Raw genomic sequence first — 23492 nt, 5'->3', positions numbered from 1 at the left:
CATTTCATGCAAATCAATTTCCACCAAACAATGCGTTGTTTGCAAACTGTTCGCTTTGGGTCTTTGCTATATATTACCACCATCTGACCAATCATATGCTATTGTTACCATTCCCTGACTAGATCTAAGATAATTATCTAGCAGTTTTAGAATAATTTTAGAAAGTTTCTCAATGCCCCTTCAACCTTTTTTGTTTCTCTGCTATTTTAATAATTCCGAGTTTGAGACATCACTGCTAGACATATTAAACTATTAATATTGTAGGCTTGGATTAGACTTAATTTTTTCCACATCATTCACACAAACTGCATATAGTAGGTACATGCACAATCCAAGCCACAGAGAGTGTAGCCACATCTTTGTTGGGCTTATTTAACTGCCTTTGTGCCAGGGCTCTCTCAACCGGGGTTTCGCAAGGTCCCAACTGTGAAAGATGTCGTCACATATCCTTAACAGTTATCTTCAACTACACTAGTGCCAGGGGTCTGACCTGGGCACTTGAGGAACAGAGTTCCCATGATGCCATATTCTTGTTAAATTTTTCATGCAGCATTATTAAATGTATACATACAAGTGCATTTGTCAAATTTACTAGCCTCCAATTTTCTGTCACCTATCAAGGTTCACGATTCACCACCATCAGTCTCATGCACATTAGTAATTGCACCATAGATTTACATGCACACAGGTATGCTTGAGAGAAAAAAAAGTATTGCTAGATCCCCTTAATAGCCTCAACATCAGGACTACAGGAAACATTTAAACAAGCATGGCCATCTGTTGTGTTACTAAAGCATTGTTTTATTTGTGCCTGCCTTTCTACATCAATGGCATGCACAGTGACTAAGAGAACTAACAATGAAAACACAAGGGAGTTTGCAAAAAGCCCAGTGCAGACACAGTGAGAGATCTAACCTGGGCACATGTAGCATAGCCCTGTTCTTACTACCTGTCACTATCAGAAGTGCTAAAGCACAGTGTAATACATAGGTTGGGAAAAGAGTGTCTATACATCTGGGTATAATGCTTAGATTATCCACAAATGCAAAAAGTGTTTTTAAAAAGTCATATGATACATGGAGTACATAATCAGCAATAACCGAAATTTAGGTGAATAGATTTAACAATACAGTTTAGATATTAGAATCCAAATACTCGGATACATCACTCATTAAAAGTTGTACAGAGATTTGGTTGTGGAAAGCAAAATATATCAATGAGTGGAGATTGTCCCTCAGTAACTGAGAATTAGGTTGTCCATTTAGAGAGAGAGAAAAAAACAGTCCATCAGGAAAGTATTTGAGTTACTGCACTTCTCATCGGCACTCCAGCTCATCCCTCCTGGTATTGCCAATGTCATGTGATGTGTTCTAGGTAGATGTCCCTCAAGCACCTGACAGCGTCCAACACTACAAGTTGCCGCATCAGCCGAGCGTAGCATTGACTGACTCCACATTCTCTCAGCACTCGCTCATTAACGGGGTCCCATGTGCCCAGGGCTCCGATGATCTCAGGGCATCGGCCAGAGGGGCGTGTTTCTCCAGCTTTCAAGCTTGGGCATCATGGAAGGCCAGGGTCCTGTTTCCGAAGGGCACTGTGATGTCCACCATGATGATCTTCTTCCGGTCCTCGGTGATAACAATGTCCGGTTGCAGTTGGCTGTCAGTTCCGGGGATGGCGGAGTTTATGGCAACCTTCCGGGGATGGTTCTCCACATTTGAGTGGGGAAAGCAGGCCATCTAGGATGGGTGGTACCCTTTTGAACACAATGCAGAGAACACAGTGGATGCTGTTGTCCGATCACAGGATGATAGTGGAAATGAAGCCAGTGTAATATGGGGAGAGGAGTGTTCATTTGTGGATAATGTACATCACTGTCTTTCTTTTCAGAGAAAAGTTGAAAGCACAGAGCCAGTTACTCCTGAGAAGAGAAGTAGGACCATGAGTTTCACAGCTGGGAAGAACAGGATACAGAGGCATCCTTTGAGCACTAATGGTAAGTACTGCATAATATGCCGCATACAGAAAACACATTAGGTGTTTGCCTTACTTACAAAGACGGGATATACTGCTTTTTGTCTGGAGACCAATTCACTTCATTTTGCTGATAAGCAGTGAGGCCACAAACAGGGAGGAAATAAGACAGAATGAGTATTCTAGTGTCACACGAAAGCCAGCACAAAAGCCAACCTAGCATTAGAGCTAGTCAACTTTTAGTGCTAAACGTGGTAAGAGAAAGGTGGGGCCTTGATAAGTTATAAATGTGATAAAGATGAAGCTGCTGCAGCAACACAACTTATCATTTATTAGTCCACAGGTAAAATTTTCAAATGCACCTAAGTGACTTAAGACCTTTAGTCCTGCTGACGTTCAATGAGACTTAGGCACCTAAACCATTTTTGAAAATGGGACTTCGGAGATGTTGAAAATTTTATCTTTTGTTTAAATGGTCACTTGGCTTTTACTACTTCCCCCTGAATCAAGTCACAAGATGTATTTCAGTTAAGTGCTCAAAATAGGTTTTCTGAACAGACCCTCAGTCACTGAAATATTTGCAAACAAACACAAAAGCGGTGGAAACATTGCAAGTTGAAATTCAGTTTCTAATTTGCTGATCATGAATAACTTCTCTCACTCTTTAGAAACAAACAGCAGCTGCTGCAGTGACCATTCACAAGGGTTTCTGTACAGATAGCAGCAATACTTTTTAATGCAGCATTTCTGTAAAACAGTTGAGAATCTAAGTATCAAAAATACCACACAGCATATCCAGGAACTTAATTTGATCTCTCATATTTTGAAGAAATTAACTTATTTGCGGGTATATGTTTGCTAATTTTTGTAATCAGCACAAGAGCTCATTTCAAGTGCTGAGTCAGTAACTTAACTTGATGTTTTCATCTACCTGTATTGCAGCAGCTGTTATAAATTTCATGTCTACATAGAATCATAGAATATCAGGGTTGGGAGGGACGTCTGGAGGTCATCTAGTCCAACCCCTGCTCAAAGCAGGACCAATCCCCAACTAAATCATTCAATCATCTTGAGCAGAATTTGGTCCTAATTGTCACACTGCACAGTACAATGCACAGAGTCTCTCTCTAAATGATTGTTTGTGGCAGGTCTAAAACATCCATTCATACAATGGCACTACAGCAACAGGTCCGGATCGTCTGGTGCAGTGCACACACTATATTACAGCCCCAGTGGATTATAGGCCCTAGACCTAGCAGAGCTCCACATTGGGAGGATCATCTCAATATGGATGAATCCTCCAGTAGCATAATTATGACTCAGCACTTGAAATGAGCTCTTGTGCTGATTACAAAAATGCTGCTACCCCCTGTACAAGCATAGCAGTCGGTATATTTGCGGATAAAGGGGAAGCGCATCCCTATACCTGCCATATCTGCTCTTTGGAGCTGAGGGCAGCTGGTTCAGATCAAGCTTGGCACACAGTTTAAGGATGAGAGGTCTGGAAAAGTCACCGCTGGGCCCAGTTTCTGAGTTGCCCTGTGCAATTTTTAACCATCGTTGAGGATCTGGGCCACAACATGCACATTGGAGATACACCAACTACTGAACTATGGGCTTTAAAACCGGATGCAAAGTTATCCTATAAGACTGTACTCATGCTGTGACATAAATTGGAATTAATGGCTTTAGCTATTTGTTCTCCTTCCCTCTTAGTAATGTCAGAAGCCCCATAATTCTGCTTCTTACTCTGTAAGACTTTCAGCGGCAGGGATTGTGCTGGGCATTTTATGGACACAATTTCCCCAGCTGTCTCTTTATTCTGTACAGCATTCTTGTTTTCTTTACCTGAAGTGTCTATATTTATTTAGTATAAGCAGGATTAACTCTACTGAAAAGCAATGCTGTCATTCTACTCAATTTGATATGACTGGGATCCCCAAGAGGATATTTTGCACAAGCCCCCTGGGAGGCTATAGTCAGCTTTGCTGATGGAAAAACCACGTGAGCTTTTCAAGAAGCATCTTGGATATGCAGCAAGGGGAAAGGCAGATGCATAAATTCTCTTACACTGTTGGCCTCAAGAAGAATTAATCAGAAAACAATCCTAGATAGTCTGCCCCCTGCAGTGTTAGCCCCAACGGGAAGTTTGTACAAAAGATGAGTTGAAGCAGCAAAATGCAGATCCAGATTTTGAACATCCCAAAGGTCAGGAGTGCCTGGCTCCTGGGTTTTGATTTGACTATTTATAAACTGAGCACAAAATAGGGATCTGAGATTTTGAATATTCCCAAAGTCCATCTTCTCAAACTTGTTTCAGGGATATTTGTGAACCATCCTGCGCTTTGACTAAACACAATAAATGGCAAAAATGTAATGGGCTTTTTCTATGGCTGCTACAAGCATGTGCAGAAAGGATTATGCAGCAACAATTACAATCCTAATCATGTAAAGAAGTTTCCATTAAAAGACATTTGCCTCCCTCCTACCTGAAACCTACAAAAAAGTCACAGCAGTTTCAAAAGTTTGATCTGGAGCAGATATAGAATTTCCCCCCCCTATGAAATGCGAAATAAATTGTTAGGAATTAGGGCTTGCATCTGAGTCTGGGACCAGCTAGCGTCACCTCCCTAAAAAGCAACAGAAGACTTACAACTGAATCCACGAAAGCTTATGCTCTAATAAATTTGTTAGTCTCTAAGGTGCCACAAGTACTCCTGTTCTTTTAACTGAATCACAGTTGGCTTGCAACACAATTACCTGATTAGCCAGACCACCCAACTGGCTGAAGCAACCAGACAAGCTCTTAAGCCCAGCGGCAGCATTCATCTGTGATTGTTCCTGTGCCTGCCTTGTTCCCGGCCCTGCTCCAGCCTTGTTCCTGGCCCCGCTCTGACTACTGGGCCCAGCCACCCGTCTCATCAGTCTGTGACTTAAATCAGATAAAAGGGTTCTTAGTTGACCCTCTAAAAATAGAGCTAGTGAAAACAATTTCAAAATTCTTTTTTGGCCAATTTACAGCAAAAAAAAAAAAAAAACTCTGAAAGATAAAACCTAATTCACTGGATACTCAGTAGCAAGGAATCTGCCTTAGCCTATTATGTTCCTCCTCCCACACAAAAAAAGCAAAGTATTGTAATAACAAGAAATACACCTTTCTAACTTTATCACTGAAAAGTAAAGCTCTCACCCCATGGATGTAAGCAGATATATGCCATGCACATGATGGTATACAAATACAGTTTTAAGCAGGCAATATATATATATATTTTTAAGCTTCTTAAGAACATACTGCTATATATACATAGCAAACTATACCTACTGCTTTAGGGCCATATTCTGCCACTCACACCTACAGTGTGGCCAATGGGACCTATTCGAAGAGGATAAATGTGTCAGAATCTGGTCCACAGTGAACCTGCTTTGGGCACAGACCAACATTTCTAAACTTAGGTGCCTAAAGTTTGGCACCAAAACCAAGATTTGCAGCGCCCAGTGAGACCAGTGTTCAGCACCTCAGCATCCCCTATTACAATGCCTGAATATGAGCGAGGCACTTACCGTATATACTCGTTCATAAGCCGAATTTTTTTAGTAAAAAAGCAAAGCACCACAGTCGGGGGTTGGCTTATGAATGGGTATAGAGAGGGAGAGGTGGGACGCAGCCCCTCCCCGCAACAAAGGGAGCAAGGAGAGACAGCACAGCCAGGAGAGCCAGAAGGGAAGAGGCGGTGCCAGAGTCTCTCTGCCTCTGGCTACGCTGCTCTCCCCCCAGCCTCCGAAGCAGCTGCAGCTCTGGGGCTGGCAGGCTGCAGCCGTGCCGCTTGGCCCCGTCCCCCAGAGCAGGCTGTGACCGCGCCGCCCAGCCCGCCAGAGCACACTGCAGCTGTGCCGCCCGGCCCAGCCGGCTGGAACATGCTGCAGCCGCGCCGCCCGGTCTGGCCTGCCGGAGCACGCTGCGGCCATACTGCCCTGCCTCCCGAAGCAGCTCCAGCCAGGTCAGAGACATCCTCCCCGGCCCCAGATAAGGTGGGAAGGGATGGGATGGGGAAAGTGTGGGGGTCCTGGGCTAGGGTAGGGTCACGTGAGGGGTGGTCACAGGGGTTACTCCCTGACCCCCATCTTCTCCCCCCCAAAATTTCCCCATCAGTTGCTGTCCCAGCCCATCAGGGTAAGCAGCTGGCGCCGGAACACTTTGCTTACTTAGGTTTACCTCCGTGCCTGCGGATGCTCGAGGTAAACAAACCATCTCCGCCCGCCAGCGGCTTATCCTGATGGCCCAGGAGCCAAAGTTTGCTGAACACTGAATTATAGGGTTGGCTTATGAATGGGTCATACAAATTTTCCATTTTTACTTATCTAGCTTGGTGGGGGGGGAGTCGGCTTATAAACGAACTGGCTTATGATCAAGTATATACGGTAATTTTATATTGAAAATTTTGGCCACAATGTCTACCAAAGGACAACATTTAAAGGTGGTATTTACATCATAAAAGTGAGTCTCCATTTAAACAAAAGCTGATAAGATATTAATTCAATAGAAGTAATTGATGTTGAATTCCTCCTTTATATTTAGATGGGAAGAACAAAAATGGCAGTAGGAAAAAAGGCTGAATCACAGTGGTAGCTCTACCATTACAGAAGCAGTGATTGTCCTGAGCAGAGTGCTGGCCAATTGGTGGCCATACACTAGAACAGCTAACGAACAGTTTTATATAGGGGCTGGACTCAGCATGTGCATAGGAGAGGGGTACAACACATTACCAGAACAGATGCTAAATAAGGGATAAATCTTGGATTGAGACAATTAGGGTTCTAGACACATCCCCAGGGAAGCCCCCTGTGGCCTCACCAATGGGCCATGGTCCTACCATTCCTGGGTAGCAATCGCCATGGCCACCCACATAAGAGCCATCTGTTGGGCTGGTGAGGAGCCTACCACCATACTCTGAGCAGGATGGTCCTCCCCTATCCTCAAGCCACTGCTCCCCATCTTCAAGTGGGCTCAAATCCATCCTAGAGAAAGGAGGACTGAGGGAGTGGGAGGGAGAGAGAGCTGCTGATAGCACCCCTGTAGAGCCATGACTGAATGGCAGTAGCTAACTGTCCCCTTCCCTACCACAGAGTCCTTTGTGATGGAGGGATCAGCAAGGGGTCCTCTCGGATCAGTGGGTTTCAGACAAACTATTAAGATGAATGGAACATTTCACACCTCTCAGAGTTACTGGTCAGGGTTCTCTGCAGAGTTAGGCAGATGACACTGCACCACTACAGTCAGATTTTCAAGATTTTCTTCAATGAGGTTTGAAACGTTTATTTTTATAGTTATCTCAGATTCTCATTTTATCGTGTGACTCCAGGAGCCAAGGCTCTAAGTGTGTCTCAGTGCCTTAATGAAGCCTTGCATAACAGTGGAATGTACAATAGACTGCAGGTCTACCAGATGAGTCAGCAGAGAATATCCCTCTGGGCAGAACTAGAAGGACAGTAACAATGTGTTAGAAGCAGCAAAGCATTTAGTATCAAGCCATCCAAGATCCCTGTAATTTAAACATTTTCCCACCACAGCTTCCAGAAAAACTTTTTTCTCACGCTGTGAGAAGCACTTTCTGTTCAAAATGTTCAACACCAAAACTCTCACATTATTTATGTCGGTTCCAAGCGGCCCAAGTTTTGTGGTTCTCTGTTGGGTCAAGTCCTCAGGTCCAGCCAAGCATTGTTCAGTACATGAATATGTGAGAGGGAGTGCAGCATGTTATTTCACCCTCCCATTCCCACACACACACACACACACACACACCCCAAGTCTTGTGTGGGGGCAACGAGGGGCAAAATCAGCCGCAGGCAAATTATCCAAACAACAGCACTACAAGAGCTACTCCACCAGCCCAGTAAAGCCAGAGTGCTCTGGCCATACCCCTAACATTCTCTTAGCTCGGGGGGCCAAGATCAGGTAGCACCGAACTGGATAAGGTACCTTTATATCACCAGGAAATTCCTTTACTCAAGGGGAAACTCCAGCTGTTTGTTTAAAATCCTGCTTTCCATCTCCTTTGTGCCATCAGAGCTCCTTATTAGTAACTATTTAGATTTTGTTTCTTTACTGAAATTACTACAGTATAAAATAAGCAAATAATGAGGTACTGCTACATATTAACATTGGGATGCAATGAAAAAAGGGACATGCAAACTAGTATATCTGCAGCTAGGCAATAGTAACTTCTTAATACGTGGCAAAAGAATAGATGCCTGTGACCTAAAATGTCAGTACATCATTTGAAGTGTTGTTTTTCAGGCCCCCCTTGAAGCGTATTAAGTCAGAAAAATCAAAGGGATAAAAAATAACTATCTCCTTCATTATTCTTTTCTAAAATGAGAGGAAATAGAAAAATCAATTAAAGTCCTCTATCCCAGAAGTAGCCCACGGAGGTTCCAAAGCATATTGCTTCACAGGATAAGAGGACTGTTATATGTGTTTCAGAAAATCTGGCCAAGAAAATCTGACAGAGAGATGGTGTTATGTAATAAATACAGCTGTACAAATAATAGATTTTTCTGTTTGCTGGCAAATCTGAAAAAAAATAATGTAAAGAATGTTTCAGGTTGACCCAAGACCAATATTTTTTTAATTTTCAGCAAATGGGAGGAGGATGACATTGTAGGTTGAAAAATGGTTTGTATTAGGGAATTTAAAAATGAAAATTTGTTTTGAATTAAAAAATTAGAACGCTTATTTTGAAAATGTCAGAGAAAAATTATACTTTTTGAAAAAAATATTTTAAGTTTTTTCATTGACAAACATTTTGCAAATTTGTGTCAAATTTGCCTAATTGCTTTGGTGTCACTGAATGTGCATTTTTCTCAAAAATAATTTTGGTCAAAAAAATTCACCCAGCTCTAGCATTCATTCAAGCAAGAATAGAAAACTGTCATGATCCAGAAAGAAACTCAAAATAGAACAGATGTGTGTCACCAGTAAGGTAAGTGCTTCTTGGATAGGAGCATCCAGGAGAAGTGCTGTGTCAGCAATCATGTCTTCATTCCCTAAACCTACGTCATGTCATGTCATAGCAAATGCTCTGGGCCTAACTGATACCTTAACCAAGTAGAAAAGAAAGACAGTCCAATAAGTAGGTGTAACCAATGTCAATCTAGAAATCAGAACAAAGATTACTGGTAACAAAATACAACAGTACATGGGGGATTGATTTCTTCAAAATTCTCTCAAAGCCTGTAATAATACAGCTGGGACTCTTATTGTTTCTTCCACTCAGTTGCACATTTGTGTAGATGCCCCCTTTATTACTGAGCTCCATTCCTCTATTCTCCAAAGTCTCACTAGACATTTTCCTACTTTGTCTCCCTGATCCTTTCCCCGGATAAACCAACCAATCAATCACTCTGGATGGGAGTGGGAGATATGTTCTGGAGTTTGCTTTGTCACTCTACCTTTTAATTTTGCTTTTCCTCTGGTGCTGTCACTGTGCAAACATTATATTATAGAAACCCCTTCAATTCAGAGTGGTGGTCTTAATTTAAATTTGACTTTGTGTCTTCATACATTTTCTTTCCAGATAAATTATATTTTGCAGGGAGAACCTGGAAGTGAACCAATTTGGATAAAATAAAATCCAACCCACAATATTCACCCAAAATTCAAATACAAGAGTTTCCCTAAATGTTTATTTCACTTATTTTTGTGCTCCTCTGCACTTCCTGGTTCCACTGAAATTCCTGGGTCCAAACGCTACATAAAACAGTCTTCTCGGCGTATTTCTGATTGGACCAGAAGGTGGAAAAAACAGGAATAGCATGAAAGAGCCTATAATTTTTGGCAGTGCTATTGATGTATTTACATCACTTGCCACTTTTCTCCCACTCTGAAATGGTGTCTCTTCATGTATGCACTTCTGTCAGTATATGTAAGATAAATGTTTGTGTGACTGCCTCTAGATTTTTTGTATTGCACTATCCCTTTGTACTGACGTAGTGCTTCGAAGCAAAACATTTAATGTATAAAATTAACTCAAGATACTGCAGTCTTGGAAATTGAATTTTGTAAGCGAGATCTGAGAAAAATAAGTTATGAATTAGGAATTTTGAACAAAACATGAGGATTTGAAAAAGTGTTTTTGCTAAATTACATGGAATTTTGCTCACAGGAAGTAGCAAGAAAATACGTTATTGTATATTAAACTATATTAAGTATATGTATTAGTACTATGTTATATTATGTACATTGTTTACCTTTACTGAACAGGAGAAATCTAAAAATGCTTCCTAGTTTTGTGTCTTTCGTGCAAGAATTTTAATATATAGTACTACTAAGGTATTTGGTCTTGGTATCTGTACATCATGCAAAGCTTCTTCATAATGAAAAATACAGGTATCTTTTACTAATAAGGTGACATTATGTCTTTCTCCTTCTGGCTATACAGTCTGGTAACAAAGCTTTAGAAAGTTTTTGCAACTTCCCACAAATTCATTTTGCACATGGTTGACAAACTACACAGGATTTCACTGCATTTGAACTGCTCAGAGAAAAATCTCTGCTTTCTTGAGATGCAGCACATTTTTTTAAAACAATACTTCCAGATATATTAAAACACCTTCAGACTTTTTTGTTCCATTTTAGTAAGAATTGGAATAAAACTTCACTGAAATGAAAAGTATCTTAAAGTCAGAGGAACAGCTCGGAACACATACTGATTGAAATGCAGCTAGATATCTTTGGCTTTTGTCATTGAGGTATCTGTTATTTGCTATTGTTATGTTCAGGCTTTTGTTCTAGAAACCCCCAGTTGCAAAAGCTTCTCAATGATTTTGCTCTCCCTAAACAAGAGTTGCTGAATTAAACTATATGATCTTTGATTGAGCCACTTAGTTCACATCCTGAAAGTGTGTCTGCCTCCAAAAATGCAGGGGAAAATGCAAGATGTGGAAAGGGAGTTTGGCAGAGATTTCAACTTTAGTGACACAGGTTTATTCCTACAATGGCATGAAATGGGCATGATTTCCCAGGAGATTCCAAAACAGGTCACGTTATTGGAAGCTGTTACCATCAGTAGAGATGAGCAACATTTTTATTGGATACATATTTTCCAAGACAAATTGCCTTCTTCACAACTAAAAACATCCCCCCCCCCCCATTTAGTATTTTCTAAATATTTTGTTTTTGTTTTTTAAACCAAAATTTTCTAAAATTTGTATTTTTCCCCTCTTGTTTTCTCCTTTATAAAAATTTTGCAATAAAATTATATAATTTTCCCTTTTTTCTACCCTAAGTTTCCAAAATTTCCTAAACTTTGGAAAAATTATAGAGTGGCAAAAGAGAAAAGTGAGAAAAAATGACCCATAAGTGTATTACAGTTCATTGGTTGTTGTAAGACATCAAGAATGGAATATCACAAAAGCGACAGAAAAAGTAGTTCATTTTAAATGCCATGAAAAACCTAAAGGAACTCAGCAGTTATTTGTTGTTTATATTTCATTAGCACCTCCGGCCCCAATTGGATTGAGCTCTAATATGCTAGATGCTGTATAAACACAAATACACGGTTTCTGATCTCAAGTAGTTATTCAATATTGTCCAATAACAGATTGCCAAAAGACCAAGCAGCTTCTTAGAATTCGTGAATACTTCTCATTTTTATGTTGTTTGAAGCAGGTCAGTTTTTGCATGTCTTCTGTATTACATGAAATAGCAAACTTATGCAAAAATTATACTACATTTAGTGTGAAATATATCGAGACTTGAAAGTCGTCATTTGAAATCTAAAATAAACTAGTTTTGCTTTTCATGTGACCAGAACAAAGTGAAAACATGCCACATAGACCATGTGACTCAGGATGTTTTAACAAAGTTTGTCAAATTACAAGAAATGAACATTTCAGGAAATGCCCATAAGTCTATTACATCCTACTTATATTCTGAAAATAAAATTACATAAAATAAGAACTGAGTAGGCATTGTGTTTTGGAGAGATTTAAAAAAAATGTTTAAACCTGTTGAATGAGTTCATAGTTTCATATTTACAGCTGGAGAAAATACTATCAGAAGAGTCCTTTGGGTGAATGTCTGCCAGCTCTAAATTAGAAATGATGCTGTAGAGGACAAGTTAAACAAAAGCACCAAATTACAGTATACGTTAGATCAACCATCAATTTTAAGGGCTCTTAACTTACTATTGACAGACCATATGTACTATAAAGTATATGTACTATACACACACACAAAACAGCTATCCCTTCACCTGTGTCCTGCTTCCAGCAGTTAAACAAGGCTGCCTAGTAGAACCAGCTCAGAACATCCCCACCCTTAGGAAAGGTGTAAAAACTCCTGATAAAGGATCCTCTGACATCCTCCAGCAGAACTGGCCACTAGACTCACTCCCAGATTTGGCAGAACCCCAGGATGCTAGGGTTACCTATGTGTAGACCCTGTGCCTCTATGACCTCTGGTGGCTTCCACCCTGTGTCCCATGCTACCAGATACTACCCCTGGATGCAGCTGTGCCCAGGATGTCACAGAGTGAAAACCTCATCCGAAAAACTAATGCAGCCCTGGACAGTTTCATCTTTTCCAGATCAGCTCTGTGGTATTGGAGGCATAGCCTATGCCCCATGCATACCAATTTTTGCCCCAGGCCCAGACAATTTACATCCCCAGGCCATAGGCATCTCTTGGATCCTACTGGGAGGGAGTGGGCACCATTACTACAGCAGACCCTTCATTTCTGTGAGGTAAGAGAGAAAATTTGTACATGAAGGGTGCCTGCGCTGCTCAAATGTCAGAGGCACAATCTGGGCCACTAAATTTAACACACTAACTTCCAGTGAAGAATATTGAGTTGGTTTAAATTTACATGCTATGGGGACAGAAAGGAGGAGCAGAATAGGAACAGCCAGGGCTGGCTCTAGGCACCAGGCACCCAAGCACATGCTTGGGGCGGCACCTGGTAAGGGGCGGCGGGGGGAGCGCGGCGTGGCATTTCGCGGGGGGGGAGGGGGCGCTCCGGCGGCGTGGCGCTGGGGGGGCGGGCTCCGGTTGCGTGGTGTTCGGCGAGGGGGCGTCGCGGGTGCAGCGCTGGAAGGGGGTTCCGGCGGTACTTGGCGGGGGGCGGGCTCCAGCGGTGGGGGGCATCGCAGGGCTCGGCGCTCGGGGGGGGGGGTTCCGGTGGCGCTTAGCACGGGGGGGGCGCGTGGGGGCGGCTCGGGGGGGGGGGTTCCGGCGGCGCTCGGCGGGGGGGCGGCGCGGCGCTCGGCTGGGGGGGGGCAGCGCGGCCTGGTGCTCAGCGGGGGATCTGGGGGGCGGCGCTTTTTTTTGCTGCTTGGGGCAGCAAAAAAGCTAGAGCCGGCCCTGGGACAGCAAATACTAAAGCAGAATGGTATGCAATAATGGAGCAGCTGATATAGAACTTGATTAATAAAGAATTAAAGGAGGGTAACATAATTAATGCCAATCACTATGAGTTTATGGACAACAGATCCTGTCAAACAAACTTGATAGCTTTTGGATGTGATTACAAGTTTGGCTGATAAGGATAATAGTACTCATGTAAGATACATAGCCTTCTGCAAGGCATTTGACTTGGTACCATGTGACATTCTGAATAAAAAACTAGAATGGTACAAAAATAATACAGCATATACAATAGATTAAAAGCTGGCTGATTCATAGGTCTCAACATGTAGTTTGTAAACTAGTGTGTTTCTGGTGGGTGTGTGGAGGCATTGGTTCTTGGCCCTACGTGATTTAATATTTTTTATCCATGACTTGGAAGAAAACAAAATCTTCTCTGATAAAATTTGCAGATGACACAAAAATTGGAGGAATAGTAAAAAGTGAAGAGGTCACTGATACAGAGCAATCTTTATTGTTTGTTAAACTGGGCATAAACAAAAAATGGGTTTAATACAGCTAAATGTAAATATATACATGGTGGGGGGAGAACTTAGGCCATACTTACAGGATGGAGATTATCGTGGGAAGCAGTGTCTGAGAAAATGATTTTGGGATCATGGTGTATCATCATCTGAACATAAGCTCCCAGGTGCAATGCAATGGTCAAAAGGGCTGATACAATCCTTAGATGCATAAACAGGAGACTCTTGAGCAAGAGTAAAGAGGTTTTTAGTTCTGTGATTGGCACTGGTGTGCCCCTGCTGAAATGCTGTGTGCAGTTCTGGCATCCACAATTGAAGATTGTTGATAAATGGGAGGAGGGTTCAGAGAAGGGCCACAAGAATGATTAAAGGATTGGAAAACCTGCCTTATAGTGACACTCAAGGAACTCAATCTATTTAGCTTAACAAAGAGAAGGTTAAGGGATGATTTGATTGCAGTCTATATGTACCTACATGAAGAACAAATATTTGATAAGGGACTCTTTAATCTAGCACAGACAGGTATAACATGATACAATGGCTGGAAGCTGTCACTAGATCTATTCAGTCTGAAAATAAAGTGTAATTTTTTAAGAGAGACAGTAATTAACCATTGGAACAGTTTACCAAGGGTCATGGTGGATTCTCTGTCACTTGCAATTTTTAAATCTCAATCGTTTTTTTGTTTGTTTTTTAAGATCTGCTCTAAGAATTATTGCGGGGAAGTTCTATGGCCTATGTTATAAAGGAGCTTAGACTAGATGAGCACAACAGTCCTTTCTGGCCTTGATATCTGTGAAACTAGTGCACTTTCAGGCTGTTGCTTTTCCTACTACACTCCTCTCTTTCAGTGCTTCAGTATGTAAGTTAGCCCAATTTAACCGCCTGTGGATGACAATCAGAGCTAATATGTAAGGAGGCCTAAATTACATATTGGTAAGTGGGAGAGAGTGTAATTGTTGCCATGTATATGCTTCAGAGACCAGGAGAAGGTGCCAGTTACATCACCTTGTACTCCATTAGATGCAGCCCTAGATTCACCTCTGAATTTAGCCTGGCATGTAGTGTCTATAGATACACAGCAAAATTCTTCCTTTCTCCAACATCTTATCCATCAGAGTGTAAGAAGTAGTTTGCCACTTCCAAAGGGATCTCACTCCAGTATATTATATTCATTTCTGATATATTTTTAAAAGGACCCTAAGGCAGAACCTGTACTTTAATAAATCAAGAAAGAATCAACAATGCTGGCACTTTTGGTGCAGCTATGGAGATCTCCACAAAAGTAGAACATTCCCCCCCTTAGTTTAATTTTTATTGGTGCCAGTAGTCTCTAGAAATTGTTCTCAGTTTCTTTTATTACTACCACTGGCAATATCTGAAACCATTGTAAGCACAAATAATTGTAGCTAGAAGGAGAACATTCATGCCAAAATGAACTATCTTAGCAAAGGGAATACAGAAAACTACTGGCCTTCCACACCACCCCACCTCCTACATTAATACTTGGATAGCAATACAGTTTTTCTTTCAGCTTAATCTTACAATTAAGTTTACCTGTGTGTCTGTGAAATCAGTGACTACGCTGTTTTAGTACAGTAGTGCTTAGAGAACCTCAATTAAGACTGGAACCATATTGTGCTAGGCACTAGATATACATGTAGTTAGAATCAGTCACTTCGCTGAAGAGACTATATAGAAGCCAGATAAAGGGTGGGGAAAGGAAATACTATTCTCCCCATTTTACAGAAGGGAAGTGGAGGCACATAAAATAAGTGACGTGCCCAAGGTAACTCACAAAATCTGTGACACAGCTGGGAACTGAACCCATATCTTTTTAGATCCAGGCCAATGCCTTCTCTACCACTTCATCTCTTATCATGGATATAAGCACATCACTAATGCTTTGCTGCAAAACCCAAATAGAAGAGATCAGCTAGCCAGCTGTTCAGCCCTAGTATAAAATACATCTTCAATAATTATCATTTGTCCCTTCAAGAAACCTAGAAGGTTAAGAAGAAAAGTACTAAATGACATTTCTCCTCAGATCAGAAGGTGGTAAGAAGAGACAGACCAAACTGAATTGTGTGCACACAACAGCGGGAGCTGGAACCTCTGAAAGAGCAAGGACCCTGTCACTCTGAACTACAGGCTCTATGGACAAAATATTTAGAGGACTGAATCCGTGCCTGCCCATGTCACATTTATAAATTATACCTTGAAACTGAAGACATGGATTCAAGTCTTGTCTTGCCAACATGCTTCTGCATTGGGAAATTCTGATCTGGCCCCTCATGGCTTGTCTGTTTTCTGCACATGCTCCCAAGGTACTGTGAAGGGGCTGGAGGAGGCATCTGAATTGGGTCTTACCATTTGATGGGACAATAATTTCACATATGCCAAAAAATAGCCTGTAAAATGCATAGGATCACAGCTGGGTGGAAAGCGATAATGTTTTTTCAAGGTAAAAATTTCATTAGAAGTTTATTGCAAACGTTTTTTGGCTTTTTCAATAAAAAAAGCCCAAACTGATTGTCTTTTTTTCCTCCTTTCCTTTTCTGTCTCTCCCCTGTGTGTTACTTGATATCAGGAGTAGGAAAAAAACCAATCTTTCATTTTGGGGTGGAGGTTCTCATCAATACACAGAAAATTTTCAAATGAAATAAAATCAAAATTTTAATGAAAAAGGTTGATAAAAAGGCTAGTTATAACCAAAAATGTTTTCTAAAGTAAAATGTTGACCAATTCTAAACAGAGCACAGTTTTTCAGATAAAAAGTAAGACATCACCATAATGTTTATTCTGGGTTTACCCATTAGATTTAATTTGAGGATTATTAAATTTGGAAGAGATTATTTGTACTGCATTCAATTGACACTAAAATATTCTAACATCACTTGCTTCAATTTATCCAAATTTACTGATATTTTCAGTAAACTTCCTTCAGTTTTAACAAGTTTCCCACACTCTACCTTTCAGAAAAGTTGTATGTGTGTGTGGGGGATGGTGGAATGTTCGGGGGGGAGTAGGGTTTTGTTTGGTTTTCTATACAAGGCACACAATAGATTTGTGAATGATTAAGAAGAGACAGACAACTTTTTTGGCATATACTCTGGAACTTGGGAGTTCATTTTTTTATATATATATATTCTTGTGAATGAGAGTTACTGTATTCATGGACAGAAGATTTCTCATTCACAACAAATTATTGTTGAGAAATAGGAACCAAGAAAACAGCTGCTATTCGTGTTCAGTTAGATGCATGGAGGGAAATTCCAACTAGATGACATATGTCAGCATAAGCAGTATGGGTCTTCAAGCTATTTAGAGTAACCAACTCTTTCGCTCATCCTTGATGAGGAAACTTTTTGAGCTCTTCAGTTTACAGTGTAGCACATGGCAATATTTTAGCTAATTTTCATATAAAAGTACCACAATTAACATGTCTTTTATAAAGAGATACTAATAGATCACTGTTACCTTTTCGGGCATCTCTCACATCAGGGTGTAATGTTGGCTGATAAAAGTCACTGAGGCTAGGTCTACACTACCCGCCTGAATCGGCGGGTAGAAATCGACCTCTCGGGGATCGAATTATCACGTCCCGTCGGGATGCGACAATCGATCCCCAAATCGGCGCTCTTACTCCACCAGCGGAGGTGGGAGTAAGCGCCGTCGACAGAAAGCCACAGAAGTCGATTTTGCCGCCGTCCTCACAGCGGGGTAAGTCGGCTGCGATACGTCGAATTCAGCTACACTATTCACGTAGCTGAATTTGCGTATCTTAAATCGACTCCCCCCTGTAGTGTAGATGTACCCTGAGAATGTGATTCTGACACACTGCTTTCTTAACTAAATATATATTAATAAAATTTGAACAGAGCCGCTGAAAATCACACACTGGAACTCCTTCAAAATCTTGAGTTCTTGAACAAAGTGCCATCTTTAAACTTATAAATGCATAAAATTTTGTGTCAACATTAGCCCAGAAGTGGATACACACGTTGCACGTTACCCAATTCTATTCAGAGAAAAAAGTTTTCATTGTTGGAAGTTAGGTGTATCAGCAGGACCGGCTTTAGGCACTAGCAAACCAAGCACGTGCTTGGGGCGGCACAATTCCAGGGGCGGCATTCCGGGTTGTGGGGTTTGGGGTTTTTTTGCGCTTCGGCAGTTGCGCTCTCTGAGGTTTTTTTGGAGGGGGTGGCTTAGGGCGGCAAAAAAACTAGAGCCGGCCCTGTGTATCAGTCCACTAGAGAAGAACTTCACTTTCACATCCTTCCGAACGCCACCATCATCACATCTATGCATCTGTCTTTTCTCCCATTCATTTGCATACATTGCATTATTATCTAAGTAGTTCTCTTTCTTGCCAACTCCACATGATCAGGCTGAGTGACTGAGCTTCCCTATACTACAGACTCCAAAATTACTATCCAATATATTTGTGTTCCTTCGTAATGTTCAAAGTACTCATTAAGAATCCTATCTTGTCAAGTGCTGAACGAGGTCTGTGGGCTGCTCACACACCTTAATTCATTAGCTTTATTAAGACATTAGTCCATTAGTATCCTGCAAGAGGTGCTCAGCACCTTACTGAATCAGTCCCTACTATATTACATTTACAAAACTGTGTTTTCACATTTGTTCATTGATTACCCTTTAGTTGACTCAATTTGTGTCCACAAAGTAAACTGCAAATCAGAGTACAAAGTGCACTCAGGTAGCTAGAGGTGCAAGCACCAAGGACTGGGGACATTGATTCAATTGTAAGTAACAATGAATATGCAAAAAGCAAAGAAATGATGTTGAGGCATAAACTGAAGTTCATTTTTGTAAGTATCTGTCCAGGCCCCTCGCCAGGGTGGGGAGGTAATTAACAAACAGGTCTACTAAATTTTGTAGCGAACTGTGTTCAACTAAACACACCTTTTTAAAAAAAATCCAGTATACCCACAAGCAATATTTCCTTTCTCTGATCCTAAACCAATGCCTGGATCCTGATCCAGAAGAAAGCATCCTGTTAGTTTCACAAAATCTAAGATATTTTTATTTATATTATTTATATAATATATATTAATTAATATAGGTCTGTGATTGGGAGGGAATAAAAAATGGTATGAATCAATTCAAATTTTTGAGAGTGCACTTGAGTGCTAATGCTGCATAAAATATGCCTATTAGTGTAATTGATTATAACTGTGTGTTTTTCAATACTGTGCATCCACATTAACTAAGCATATATAGTGCACAAACATTGTTACTTGGCAGAATCTCTAATCCAGGTTATATTAAGTGAATTTTACAATTGAGCTGAATGACAGTCCTTTATTACATATTTTCTTCTGCTGATTATGTTTCTTTTCAGTGCTTGTGAAAGGAGCCAAATTGACAATACAGGGAAAATGCAGTTTAGAGTGGGCCTAAATTAGGGGTCCTTTGGGACACTGTGACAGGATCCCCGGGGTGCAGCCTGGAACTATGGGACCACTGTGCTCCAGTAACTCTCCTGCCTGGGCTGTCCCTCTCAATGCTTTGCTAGTGACAAGCAGCAAGCCCTCCGGGCACTGTTATCACTCAGCACAAACTCATGTGGAGCCCACGCCCAGCTATATTGCATGAATGCTCCCAGAGCCACTCATGAATCACACAGAGCAAGGTATCAGCCAAATCCCCCCCAGACCCCAGCCTGTACCTCAGGAATAGACCGTCTTAATACCTAATTAATATACATTGATTAATTGGTTCACCACTTCATCGATGAAAAATGGATATACACCAGCCTTTGTAAACCCGAGCAGATTTACCAAACACTTCGGGCAAACTCACTGGTAAAGATAAACAGTTAAACAAATTTATTAACTACAAAAGATAGATTTTATGTGATTATAAGTGATAACCAAAAAGTCAGAGTGCTTAATAAATAAAACAAAATAAAATCACGCAGTCTAAACTTTCAACCCTATTAGACTGGGCAACGTCTCGATTAAGCAGTTTTTCTCACCCCATTGGATATTGCAGTTCATAGTATACAGGTTTCACCCCTGTAACCTGGGCCAGTCTCCTCTGTTGTAATCTTCAGTCTTCTGAGTGTCCTTGTTGCTTGCAGCATAGGTGGAGGCAGGAGAAAAGCCAAGCAAGCATGGTGCCCCTGTGTTCTGTTTTATACGCTTAGTCCATGTCCTTGGAGAACACAAGTCCATGCATGTCTGGTGGACATTGCTGAGTCAGGGAAGTGAAGGCTGAGCAATTCCCCTGGTATGGCCTTATGCAAGTGAGCCATTGTGTTGTAACTCTTCTGCTGGACAATGACTGGTGATGTCTGTTCAGCACCCACTTGGGTATTGGATACCTCCCTTGTCATTGCCTCTGGAGAGCTAGTATCTGGGCCCTTTCCAAACCCACAGCATGTTTTAGTGACAACCGTACAACAAAATTCTCATAACTTCATATGTATTAATGATATACATATTTAGATAGAATAGTGACTTTCAGCATATCATAACCTTTCCCCTGATACCTCACACAGCCTTCTTTCTATGCAATATGACAATTATATTTAAATAAGGAATATGGGGGTTACAGGATGCTCCCCCAAGGTATAGAATGTCACAGACATTACAAACTACATCTCATAGGATGAAGAGTGATAGGCCAAGCTTCCTCAAACTGCCCTACAGCTGCTTCTCTATATTTTTTTTTTTTTAAGTAGGGATCATTTCCAGGCTCATTCTCTGTATTCATTCAGTCACTGGATTCTCTCTGGTTCAGACTACCAACACATGTGCCAAATAGTATCAAACACAATAGTAGCTTCCTGCCAGTACTTGCCCACCAGAAATAGGTACCTAAAAAACAATCCACTGGTAACTACTTTAGGAAACTATTGATTTGAATCCGTGACATAGAGGTGAAACACTGTCTCCCCCAAAATCACTCCTCTGCATAATCTAGCCTCTTTACTTTTTTGAGTTTTCCGTTTTCTGGATATTTTTCTGCTTATCTGCTCTATTATTTGAAATTCTCTCTCAGAAACTCAAAACCAACATTTTCTTTTTAATATCTATAGGCCAAATTCTCATCTCGCTTATACCAGCATAAGGTGAGTAACTTCAGTAACTTCAGAGTTGTACTGGATTTACACCAGTTTAACTGAAATTATGATCTGGGTTTGTACCTATGTACTGTTCTCTTTGACAAACTCTTCTGGGATGTCCTTATAACTCATAGGGGGACATCTTGGCCCCTTTGTGAAGTCAATTGCAAAACTCTCACCGACTTCAATGGGGCCAGGATTTCACCCAAAGGGCAGACGTACATATGACTTTGGGGTACTTAAACACATGTGATAAGCATCATTAACACATAGCAATGTGCCAATATTATCAGTATGGGATTTGTTGACCCATTTTCCCTTTTCAGCAGCACCACAAATGTGGAAGGGTCATGCATTAGCTGTGCCTGCTATTTTTAATTAATTCATTTTTCAGCATCAGAGTGATGGAAATAAAAAAAAAAAAGTTATTTCAAATGTCTATGGGAAGGGACTCTCCCCACCAAGGTCTGATTAAAAGTCAGTCTGAAGTCAACTGAAAGACACATCAATTTTAATAATCAGGCCCTAAATTAATCATTTTAAGATAGGTCATATTCAGAGCCTTCTGTTTCACAGTGCCCTTTTAAGGATGCTCTCTAGAAAAGCAGAAGGTGATTTGCCATGGTTTTATTTTTTTTATGTTTTATACATGAAACTAATATTTACCTTACTGCTAGATCACTCAACCCCAGTAAGGATTGTAGCTACCTGATACCAATTGAGGTATTCTAAGTATAAAGTCATCACAATTCCAGTGGCTGCACTTGCATAACTAGGTCTGCATAATATACCCCATAGTGTTGCAGCTATATTATCAGTTTACTATGAAGATTTATCAGTTTATTAATCTTTGTCTGAATGTGCTCTCCCCTCAGGAATGAGAACAGGAAAATATTGAGGAGTTAAAAGAAGTTACTAGCTGGAAGAGAGAACTAGAGAAAGCAGCAGTCAGTTACTAAAGAACATTCTTTCTGTGTTTTATGTATTGTCACTATAGCATAACTTGTATTATTGCTATTGATTCATTTACAAAACAGTAGTAATGACTTAAGATCTGGGGCACCATGAGCTCTAGATTGCAAGTTTGGTACACAGGCTTCAGGATTTTAATTCCCACACCCAGTAGAAAAAGGACATTTCCCTGACCTGAAAACAGCAAAAGAAAAGTATGTATGGAAAAGTGTTTTTAAAAGTTTTCAGCAATCAAACCTTTTTCAGCTGGAGTTGTAGGTTTTAGCTACTGAAAGGGGGAGCAAGAAAGGTGTTTTGGGGGAGGAGCAGTGGAGAAGGGGTTCAATTTGACAAAAATGAACAATTTTGTTGAGAATTAACATTTTTGGATGCCAATGGTTTACATTAAGTAACACCAGAGGCTACTTCACACTCTAAGGTTTAGCTGATGCAGTCCTGGAAAGTCAGCATAGTTCCTCTAAAGTCAATAGACTTGTGATAGTTGACCCCAGCTGCAAATCAGGCCCAAACACTTTATAACTGGAGATGAAAGCATTCAACAATAATAAAGGGTTTCCCTAAACAGTAATTGTGTTATAGTAGGAAACATCCATTTGCGCCATCAGAACACACATGCTGTAGACAGAGATGCAAATGATCTACATAAAACTGAAGAATTCTTCCAATCTGGTAATAAGCAGATCAAGTAATTTACTCGGTACCGGACGGATGTTGTGGCATTGATCTGTACAAGAAGCAGAAGTTGGCGACACGATCACCTGCTGGCAGCTGAGGCAGCCGCAACTCATTCTCACCTTGAGTCCCTGCCAGGCCCCACTGGCACAGTTCTCTCCTCTGAATCTCCCAGCAATTTTGGAAGGGTGGATACCTCAGTCTGGATGGCTAAATTCAAGCAATGAAGGTACAACACTTAGATAACAAAGTCGGCTGTTCTGCCTTGCTAGAGCTGAGTGGAAGCCAAAACATAGCTTCCAACACTGTTGGCCTCAATGGATTATTATATGGATGTTCAAAAGCAGTTACTGAGCACCTAATTTTAATAGCTTTGGTATATTTCCTTTTCCATTAGCTAAGTGGACTTAGCTGGCCAAACTCTCAACATTGTGTTGTTTGCTACTGCAATCCAGCCTCTGGCTCCACAACCAACAAGCCCAGGACACCTGAGGGGTAACCCGTTCTGCTAAGCAAGTGTTGATTTCAAGGGAGACAAGGAAGAGAGTGAGGATATTTTCTGTGATTGCAGGTTGGAAGAAAGGAGCTTGCTCACACAGAAGGAAGAGAGGAAGTTTCCTGATAGAGAAGCTTTGCCGTCGGTTTAGATGTGAGAGAATTTGTCATTCTGAGGTGAGACCATATATTGGGGATGTATTTGATTGCTATTTGCTGGGAAAGACATTAACACTGTTAAGAGTGAATTGATTCTGTTTTGACGGCTTTCCCACAGTACCGCATAATAGCCTAAGAGGCAATGTTAGGAACTGAAAGATCTAGCAAGAGTTCCATTGAGGTTACATGTGGAATTGCTGGTAGATGGGAGCCAAGAAAGCATGATAATTCTATCAGG

The 23492-nt window shown here is 41.0% G+C and overlaps 1 long non-coding RNA gene across 1 annotated transcript in view; it reads left to right on the top strand.

The window, feature by feature from the left end:
• The window catches only part of LOC128840384 (uncharacterized), a 33517-nt gene extending 10288 nt beyond the window's left edge, over nucleotides 1-23229 (top strand). Inside the window, exons 2-3 of the long non-coding RNA XR_008445642.1 lie at nucleotides 1891-1996; nucleotides 23172-23229. This is a non-coding gene — a long non-coding RNA (uncharacterized LOC128840384). The remainder of the gene's footprint in view (nucleotides 1-1890; nucleotides 1997-23171) is intronic.
• Nucleotides 23230-23492: the final 263 nt, after the last annotated feature.

The sequence above is a fragment of the Malaclemys terrapin genome, chromosome 1 (genome assembly GCF_027887155.1).
Source record: "Malaclemys terrapin pileata isolate rMalTer1 chromosome 1, rMalTer1.hap1, whole genome shotgun sequence".
Classification (NCBI taxonomy): Eukaryota; Metazoa; Chordata; order Testudines; family Emydidae; genus Malaclemys; species Malaclemys terrapin.
Note: the sequence above shows the minus strand (reverse complement) of the source record. Positions and strands in the feature narration are given on the sequence as shown.